The sequence below is a fragment of the Rattus rattus genome, chromosome 5 (genome assembly GCF_011064425.1).
Source record: "Rattus rattus isolate New Zealand chromosome 5, Rrattus_CSIRO_v1, whole genome shotgun sequence".
In the NCBI taxonomy this organism is placed as follows: Eukaryota; Metazoa; Chordata; class Mammalia; order Rodentia; family Muridae; genus Rattus; species Rattus rattus.
In genome coordinates this window covers 51795372-51805637 of record NC_046158.1, presented here as the reverse complement: position 1 = coordinate 51805637, position 10266 = coordinate 51795372, and the positions used below count along the sequence as shown (strand labels likewise).

The window sequence follows — 10266 nt, the reverse complement described above, 5'->3', positions numbered from 1 at the left end:
GCAGATTTCAATGGTAATGACTTCAGAGTACCAGACAGTGCATTCTGATGAATACGTGACAAGTTTGTGTTGGGGGTTGGGGAAGCCAAGAAAAAAGGCAAGATTCTCCAGTTGCACAAATTGCACTATTTGTGTTTCCAACATTAATAGCAGAAACAGTTAACACTTAAACAAAATGTGCAGCAGAGGGATTTTTTTTAAAACTTGAATGACCTGAACTCAGTGGGCGTGTCCTTTTTTTTAAAGTTCATTTTGTTGTAGACAGTTTAAGATATGGTCATCTCTCAATCCTTAATTCTCCAAGTCTAGCTTTATAAATTAACAATATGAATCCTGTTGTGAAATTGGGGAAATAATGTCCACCTCAATTTAACTGAAAACCAAAAGATGCTTTTCACATCAAAGAAATGATCAAAAAGGCTGTGTCATATTCCAAAGCCAAACCTAACCAGAGCGCAAACACAAATGAGTTAGGTGCCACTGCCCAAACTTGGCCAACAGGGAGACTTCAATGACGCTGTCCTGTGAAGCGGCCTTCCATTTGCCCAGTTCCTTGTCCAGAACCAAGTTTCTGTGTCATGCCACCTCGAGGAGGGGCCCTCTTCTGTCACGATCACGCATCATTCCACCAACCACAATTCTACGTGGACCACCAGGACCCCGATCATTGAGTCTAATATCCCTGCGGTCATCACGGCCACCTCGGGTCTCTCGCTCTCTGGCAGCTTTTGTCTTTTTTCTCTTCCACGTTTAAACGCACTTCTCCTCAAAACATAATTGGTTTTGCAATTAAGATTCTCTGAACAGGTTCAGAGTCATCGAAAATCACAAAACCAAAATTTGGAAGCTTCCCCCCAACACCCTTGGTATTGATGTGAAGTTCCACAACGTTTCCAAAATGCATAAAGAATTCTTTCAGTTCATTTTCATCAATATCATGAGGCAAGTTTCCAACAAAAAGCTGATGACCGTCTGGATAACAAATTATTCTCCGGTTGTCAGAGTCATTCTGTTCTGTATCTCCTCTGCCTGGCCTTGGTCCTCGAGGAGGAAAACCAGGTCGTTCTCGAGGTCACTGTTCACGTACGCGTGGTGCCTGAGACTGAACTTCTGGTTTAGCATCAACCCTTGGCTTTGGCGGTTCTTGAGGCAGAGAAGCGGCTCGGCGGGAGGAGGAGTGGCGGACTTCTCCTCCAGCTCTTCCAAGTGTCTCTCCTCCGCTTATGGTTTCAGCTCTTCAGTCTTTTCAGACTCCGGCTCAGTTCCGGTTCATGAGAGGATTCTTCCAAAGGCTCCTCTACGCCATTGGTCTCAGGGTGTGCATCACAGTAAGCGCTGTTAGCATTCTCTTGCACAGTCCAGGAGACGGCTGCCTGTTTTCTTGTTCCTCTTCCACTTCATCAAGTTCTGGTTCAGAATCTCCAAATACTTCATCCTCATAACGAAACATATCATTGTGAACATAAAATTTATTTGGATCCTTCTGGAGCCAGAACAAAGGTTTGCATAAACTTCCTCTCAGGCTGCCCACTGTTTGACAGCAAGCCCATGACCTGTACCACTACACCGTCACTCAAGGTCGCATGAGCGTCCACATGACGGATTTTGGTATGACATTCACTGAAGTTCAGAGATAACACTTTGTGGTGTACATCATTTTAGCCATAAACTGCTTCCTGGGGCTTTCCACTGGCATCCACTCCACCATGAACATAGGAGGAATTCCTGCCATAAAACCTGTGCAAATACTCGGGAGCTCTAGTCAGCAAGTATAATATTGCCTCACAAACTCCCGCCCCACAAGCAGCGGACTGGGCTTCTCCATAACCATTTCTTTGCTGCACAATGTCAAATGCTCCAACCAACAGCGGCGGGCACGTCACGCGGAGGTCAGGAATATCGCGGGATCGGCCGCAGCAGATTCTCCTCCCTGGAATCAACCCGAGGCTTCGGAATCCAGAGAGCCGCGAGCTCGGGCCCCTCACTGCCACCTCTTCCCAATTGCAATGGCTGTGTTGCAGTGTTGAAGGTTGATAGCACACTCGAGTCTGCCCTGGGTTCTGGATGCTTTGCCTCCACTCTGCTGTTGGAGAGTGTGAAGCACCAGCAGCTTTAAGCCCAGAACTGAGTCCATCCTTGGGACTCCTCCTCTGACAAAGAGAAGGTCTTCCCCCATTCTCTTGGTATACACGGAAGTGTGGGAAGATAAAGGTTCCCTTAACAACAACAACAACAGCTACACCAGCAGCAACAGCAACAACAACAACAAAAACCCCAAAACAAAACAAAACAAAAATAAAACCACCACCAACCAAACAACAACCAAGAAAACCTCTAAAACAACCAACCAAACAAACAATCAAGAACCCAAAACAACAAAACAAAACAAAACAAAAAACAAGCAAAAATTAAAACAAGAATTCTTTTCCTGGAAGAAGGAACCATTGTGGTGCCTCACCATTCCACAGTTCTTCGTGAAGTAAGATGCTGCCCTTCTTAGGACTGTATATCCCCTCAACTTCTTTTGCTGACAGTTCTGCTTCCAGTACTCCTCAAGAGGGGCTGCTTTCCAGAGCATTCTCCTAAACACCTACTGTGTGCACACTTCAGACACATAGTTGGTTCCCAAGGAACTCGCTTAGGTCAAGGGTCCACAGCCAACAGCATCTAGACTTAACTATATATTTACTATTTTTCTTTGCTAGCAATTTCTTTCGTTTCTGGGATCAATTTTCCTCTGCTTGGACTATATCCCTTAGAATTTCTATATGATGGAGTGTGTTGAGTAAATGTCTTAACTTTCCTTTTATCTGGAAGACAGATTTAATAAATATGCAATTCTAGGCTGACAGTTGTTTTCTTGTCACTCTTTGAAGCTATCTTTCTAGCATCTTTTAATTGACATTGCTTGCATTGCAAATTTAGCTTTAATTTGAAATCCTCTCTTAGAAGTCTAAAGTTTGTCTTTGGTTACTTTTCAGACATAAATATTCTAAAATGTTAACCCTGGACATTAAGTTTTTAATCTCAATTATTTTACTTTTTCCAACTTATTATTTTTTTTTTTTTTTTTTCTTTCTTTCTTTCTTTCTTTCTTTCTTTCTTTCTTTCTTTCTTTCTTTCTTTCTTTCTTTCTTCTGGAGCTGGGGACCGAACCCAGGGCCTTGCGCTTGCTAGGCAAGCGCTCTACCACTGAGCTAAATCCCCAACCCCCCCAACTTATTATTTTTATTGATTATTTGAGAATTCCACGTAATGCACCATGACCACACTCCCTTTCTGGTCCTCCCATGTTCACCCTCCCAACTTTGGATCTCCCCCGTAAAAATGAAGGAGAAGGAGGAGAAGAGGATGAAGACAAGGAAGAGGAAGAGGAGGAAGAAGAGTAGGCAGAGGAGGAAGAAGAACAAGAAGAAGAACAAGAAGAAGACCCCCAATTTGCACTGCCTTTATACTGGTAAGAGCATGGTAAAACCCCTGGTGGCCAGCCCTTTAAAGAAAACGGAGCCTTTCCTCATTTGCACCTCTGACAGAAACCAACAGTTGTGAGAGCTACACTTCAGCATCCTTATCACACATTTTAAGGGTTCTGTTTGAGGCTTCCTGTCTAAGCTGTTACTTGCGTATGGGTGGGAGGAGGGATAAGGGTTGTCACAGAACTTTTCTCAACTGTGTGCTGCAGTCGTCACTGCCACTTCAGAGTAGCTTCCTTACCCTTTACAGTCAACAGGAGCACAGATTGTGGACTTTCCACCTGGGTTTTGCTGAACTGTGGGCCACAGACCCTGTGCAGGCCCAGGACGTCAACATGGTCTCCAGGGCATGGGCCACAGACCACAGACAATGGTATATTCCCTGGCAGCAGTCCAGCCCATGGACAGCAACGTGGCCTCAGGCTACAGCATGGAACATGGACATTCACCTGGACTCCATTGGGAACATGGACCTCAGATCTCAACATGGTCAACAGGACAACATGGGCCATGGACACTAACATAGTCCCCAGTGTCAGCATGGCCCACAGACGTCAACGTGCTTCCAGGCTATTGCTTTAGCTTTTTATTTTTTAAACTTTTCTTTAGGTTTTATTATTCACAATGGGAAGACAACTTCAAATAAAAACATTTTGCATATTTGAATATAAGAATATGCTTTCAAGGGAAGTGCTTTTTTTTTTCTTTTGATCATTTTACTTTAAATAAAGTATTATGTGTTTAAAATTCTGCCAGACTATTGAAAGTGTGCATTTTTTTATGTGCAGATGTGTGTACACACCGTTTGCATGTGTATGTAGAGGCCACCCTGGTGGTGGTTGTTGTTGTTGTTGTTGTTATTACTATTACTGGCTTTACTTTTTAAGACAGTCTCTCATTGGGACCTAGAGCTCCCTGATTAGCTAGGCTGGATGGTGACCACCAAGCCCCAGGGGTCTTCCAGCCTTTGCCTCCCCAGCACTGTCGTGCCTGTTTCTGTGTGGGTGCTAGGGCCCTAACTCAAGACCTCATGCCAACTGAACATCTCGCTAGCCCCTGGCTGCTTGTTTTTATAGTCTCTTATTCTTTTTTTTAAAATATAGATACATTTTTATTTTGGACTCTTCAAACCATATAATTTTAGCTGTCCACTATCAAGTTTGCCTCAGATAGATACTGTCAGCCTCTGTGTTATTGTTACGTGCCACACAAGAGCTTATCATAAGTGCCATAGAGTATTTATTTATATTAAAGTATAATTTACACAAAATAGAAGCACAACATTTGAAGTGTACAGTTCTGTGAGCTTTCATACACATTTACTAGCATGAGATCATTACAACAGTGATGTCCCTTGTAGAGAATCTGCTGTCCTTACCCTTCACCCCAAATGGTTTGTTGTTACTCTAGAATAGTTCTGTTTTATTATTGTCATTGTTATTATTATTATTATTATTATTTTATAATGTTCTGTAACTTGGTTTATTCATATTATAGTGTTTTGCATATGGTTTACTGGTGCAGATTAGACACAGGCTTTAAGTTTAAAAAGGTAGCTCATGTGCTTGCTCTCAGTGGCAACTGTGCATTTATGGAAGTTTGGATTTTGAAAAGATGTTTGCTTAACAACAGTCCATGTTTATAGTCTTTAGTCTCTTTATTTTATTTCATTTTATTAGTTTTTGGGTCAGGATTTCTTTTTTTATTTTTTTAAAATTTTTCCCCATCTTTATTAAATTGGGTATTCTTTATTTACATTTCAAATGTTATTCCCTTTCCCGATTTCCAGGCCAACATCTCCCTAACCCCTCCCCCTCCCCTTCTCTATGGTGTTCCCCTCCCAATCCTCACCCATTACCGCCCTCCCCACAAGAATCCCGTTCACTGAGGGGTCCAGCCTTGGCAGGACCAAGGGCTTCCCCTTCCACTGGTGCCCTTACTAGGCTATTCTTTGCTACCTATGCAGTTGGAGCCCAGGGTCAGTCCATGTATAGTCTTTGGGTAGTGGCTTAGTCCCTGGAAGCTCTGGTTGGTTGGCATTGTTGTTCATATGGGGTCTCAAGTCCCTTCAACTCTTTCAGTCCTTTCGAGGATTCCTTCAACAGTGGGTCCTGTTCTCAGTTCAGTGGTTTGCTGCTGGCATTCACCTATGTATTTTATGTATTTTGGCTGTGTCTCTCAGGAGAGATCTACATCCAGTTCCTGTCAGCCTGCACTTCTTTGCTTCATCCATCTTATCTAGTTTGGTGGCTGTATATGTATGGGCCACATGTGGGGCAGGCTCTGAATGGGCGTTCCTTCAGCCTCTGTTCTAAACTTTGCTTCCCTATTCCCTGCCAAGGGTATTCTTGTTCCCCTTTTAAAGAAGGAGTGAAGCAACCGCATTTTGGTCATCCTTCTTGAATTTCATGTGTTCTGTGCATCTAGTGTAATTCGAGCATTTGGGCTAATATCCACTTATCACTGAGTGCATACCATGTGTGTTTTTCTGTGTTTGGGTTACCTCACTCAGGATGATATTTTCCAGTTCCATCCATTTGCCTATGAATTTCATAAAGTCATTGTTTTTGATAGCAGAGTAGTATTCCATTGTGTAGATGTACCACATTTTCTGTATCCATTCCTCTGTATCCATTCCATCTGGGTTCTTTCTAGCTTCTGGCTATTAAAAATAAGGCTGCTATGAACATAGTGGAGCACGTGTCTTTGTTATATGTTGGGGCATCTTTTGGATATATGCCCAAGAGAGGTATAGCTTGGTCCTCAGGTAGTGCAATGTCCAATTTTCTGAGGAACCTCCAGACTGTATTTCCAGAATGGTTGTACCAGTCTGCAAGCCCACCAACAATGGAGGAATGTTTCTCTTTCTCCACATCCTTGACAGCATCTGCTGTTCCTGGAGTGTTTGATCTTAGCCATTCAGACTGGTGTGAGGTGGAATCTCAGGGTTGTTTTGATTTGCATTTCCCTTATGACTAAAGATGTTGAACATTTCTTTAGGTGCTTCTCAGCCATTCGGCATTCCTCAGCTGTGAATTCTTTGTTTAGCTCTGAACCCCATTTTTTAATAGGGTTATTTGTCTCCTTGCAGTCTAATTTCCTGAGTTCTTTGTATATTTTGGATATAAGTCCTCTATCAGTTGTAGGATTGGTAAAGATCTTTTCCCAATCTGTTGATTGCCATTTCATCCTAACAGTGTCCTTTGCCTTACAGAAGCTTTCCAGTTTTATGAGATCCCATTTGTCAATTCTTGATCTTAGAGCATAGGCCATTGGTGTTTTGCTCAGGAAATTTTCTCCAGTGCCCATGTGTTCGAGATTCTTCCCCACTTTTTCTTCTATTAGTTTGAGTGTATCTGATTTGATGTGGAGGTCCTTGATCCACTTGGACTTAAGCTTTGTACAGGGTGATAAGAGTGGATCGATCTGCATTCTTCTACATGCTGACCTCCAGTTGAACCAGCACCATTTGCTGAAAATGCTATCTTTTTTCCATTGGATGGTTTTGGCTCCTTTGTCAAAAATCAAGTGGCCATAAGTGTTCATTTCTGGGTCTTCAATTCTGTTCCATTGGTCTATCTGTCTGTCTCTGTACCAATACCATGCAGTTTTTTATCACTATTGCTCTGTAATACTGCTTGAGTTCAGGGATAGTGATTCCCCCTGAAGTCCTTTTATTGTTGAGGATAGTTTTAGCTATCCTGGGTTTTTTGTTATTCCAGATGAATTTGCAAATTGTTCTGTCTAACTCTATGAAGAATTGGATTGGAATTTTGATGGGGATTGCATTGAATCTGTAGATTGCTTTTGGTAAAATGGCCATTTTTACTATATTAATCTTGCCAATCCATGAGCATGGAGGATCTTTTCATCTTCTGAGATCTTCTTCAATTTCTTTCTTCAGAGACTTGAAGTTCTTATCATACAGATCTTTCACTTGCTTGGTTAAAGTCACACCAAGGTATTTTATGTTATTTGGGTCTATTATGAAGGGTGTCATTTCCCTAATTTCTCTCTCGGCTTGTTTCTCTTTTGTGTAGAGGAAGGCTACTGATTTATTTGAGTTAATTTTATACCCAGCCACTTTGCTGAAGTTGTTTATCAGGTGGAACTTTTGGGATCACTTAAATATACTATCATATCATCTGCAAATAGTGATATTTTGACATTTTCCTTTCCAATCTGTATCCCTTTGATCTCCTTTTGTTGTCTGATTGCTCTGGCTAGGACTTCGAGAACTATATTGAATAAGTAGGGAGAGAGTGGGCAGCCTTGTCTAGTCCCTGATTTTAGTGGTATTGCTTCAAGTTTCTCTCCATTTAGTTTAATGTTAGCAACTGGTTTGCTGTATATGGCTTTTACTATGTTTAGGTATGGGCCTTGAATTCCTATTCTTTCCAGGACTTTTATCATGAAGGGGTGTTGAATTTTGTCAAATGCTTTCTCAGCATCTAATGAAATGATCATGTCGTTTTTATCTTTCAGTTTGTTTATATAGTGGATTACGTTGATGGTTTTCCGTATATTAAACCATCCCTGCATGCCTGGGATGAAGCCTACTTGATCATGGTGGATGATTGTTTTGATGTGCTCTTGGATTCAGTTTGCAAGAATTTTATTGAGTATTTTTGCGTCGATATTCATAAGAGAAATTGGTCTGAAGTTCTCTTTCTTTGTTGGGTCTTTGTGTGGCTTAGGTATAAGAGTAATTGTGGCTTCATAGAAGGAATTTGGTAGTGCTCCGTCAGTTTCAATGTTGTGGAATAGTTTGGATAGTATTGGTATGAGGTCTTCTATGAAGGTCTGATAGAATTCTGTACTGAACCTGTCTGGACCTGGGCTCTTTTTGATTGGGAGACCTTTAATGACTGCTTCTATTTCTTTAGGAGTTATGGGGTTCTTTAAATCTGTTTCTGATTTAACTTTGGTACCTGGTCTAGGAAATTATCCATTTCTCCAGATTTTCAAGTTTTGTTGAATATAGGCTTTTGTAGTAAGATCTGATGATTTTTTGAATTTCCTCTGATTTTGTAGTTATGTCTCCCTTTTCATTTCTGATTTTGTTAATTTGGACACACTCTCTGTGTCCTCTGGTTAGTTTGGCTAAGAGTTTATCTATCTTGTTGATTTTCTCAAAGAACCAGCTTTTGGTTCTGTTAATTCTTTGTATAGTCCTGGGTCAGGATTTCTTATTGTAACCCTTGCTATATCTGTAGTCCAGGCTGACATTGAACTTAGAGATCTGCAGCCTCAGCCTCCCAAATGCTGGGATTAAAGGAGTAAAGCACTATACCTAGTTTAGTTTCTTATTTTTAATTCAACACTTAAAATGTATTTTAAAATTTACATTTGGTGTCTGGAGATTTAATTCATGAACTTGCTTTGAGTCCTATTTTACTGGCTTTTGCTTTTGGGAATCTGGTGAATTTTATTTGTGTGTGTGTGTGTATGTGTGTGTGTGTGTGTGTGTGTGTGTGTGTGTGTGTACACTCAGGGACTACCTCACCATTTACATCTTATTATCAAGGAAAGAGGAAACACCATCTCATATTCATATCTATCTATGTATCTATGTATCTATGTATCTATCTATCTATCTAACATCCATCCATCCATCCACACCTATCTATCTATCTATCTATCTATCTATCTATCTATCTATCTATCTATCTATCTATCTCAAATTCTGGACACACAGTTCTTGAGGGCTGTGGTGGTCTGGCCTAAGAGTATTCTTCTAGAGAAAATTTGTGCTTTTGTCTACCAGTGCCCAGGTCAGTGCCCAGGTCAGTGCCTGTCTATCAGGTCACTCCAGTCTGATTCCAGATGTGAAATGCCCTTGGATCATGCAGGTCACCAAGTTCCAAAACTGACACTAGGCTTCAGGTGTGTCAGTTCTTTCTTCCCACTTCACCCTGCTCTCATCCTTCCAGACTCTGAAAAGCAAAGCTCAGGCTCACCAGCTTTGTCAAACACTTGAAAAGGTGGTGCATGCTGAAAGCCACCTTCTGTTTGCCCCTCTTGATACCTTGCTCTCACTTAGCCTCTGGCCTGTGCCAATTCATTGGTGACTTTGAACAATGTCTATTTTGTTACACTTTGTCCTATTCTCTGACTCTGCCCAGGGTAACTTGGTATATAAGATTGCTGGTGATGAAAGGCTCCTGACCTCAGTTTTCAATATTGCAGGAAGTAATTTTTTAACTCAAAAGGAGTATTTCTCCCGCAAATAGTATGTATTGCTCTCTGAATGCAGAGGAAGAAACTGTCCCATAGATGTTGTTCTGTAGACTGTTGGAACCTAAAGCCACCCTTAGGATGGCCTTTCCTCTTCCCTCACTGCAGCATGCATGGTGAGATGAGCCCTGAGCACGGGGAGCCCCCTGTGCTGATGCAGGGCCCCTGAGCAGCAGAGCCCCGCATGCTCTTTCTGGTAAAGGACACACTGATTCCTCCTTCCCCAGAGAGCTGTTTATTTGGGTTCTCTAAGAAGCTTGTAGAGGAAAGGTTACAATAGCTGCTTGTGGAGGGAGAGGGTTGATATAAACATGACAAGTCTACAGTCCTTTTTTTCAGAGGCCTGAGTGGGACTCAGATTTACCTCCAAGTGGTGACCCCAAATGGGTAGTTCTTTAAAAAAAAAAAAGAAAAAAAGGACATTTCTGTTTTCTCTCTACAGCTCCACAGCCTATGCCTGTTGTCTGCTATTTGAGATAAATGGGATTTAATCTAACAGGAGAAAGGACAGAGGTTAGTCTTTAGTTTGGGTCACAAGGATACAGGATAATTGTTT

The 10266-nt window shown here is 41.6% G+C and overlaps 1 pseudogene; it reads right to left on the bottom strand.

The window, feature by feature from the left end:
- Positions 1-218: 218 nt before the first annotated feature.
- Positions 219-1867, bottom strand: LOC116900202 (annotated as a pseudogene).
- Between the last annotated feature and the right edge of the window lie 8399 nt (positions 1868-10266).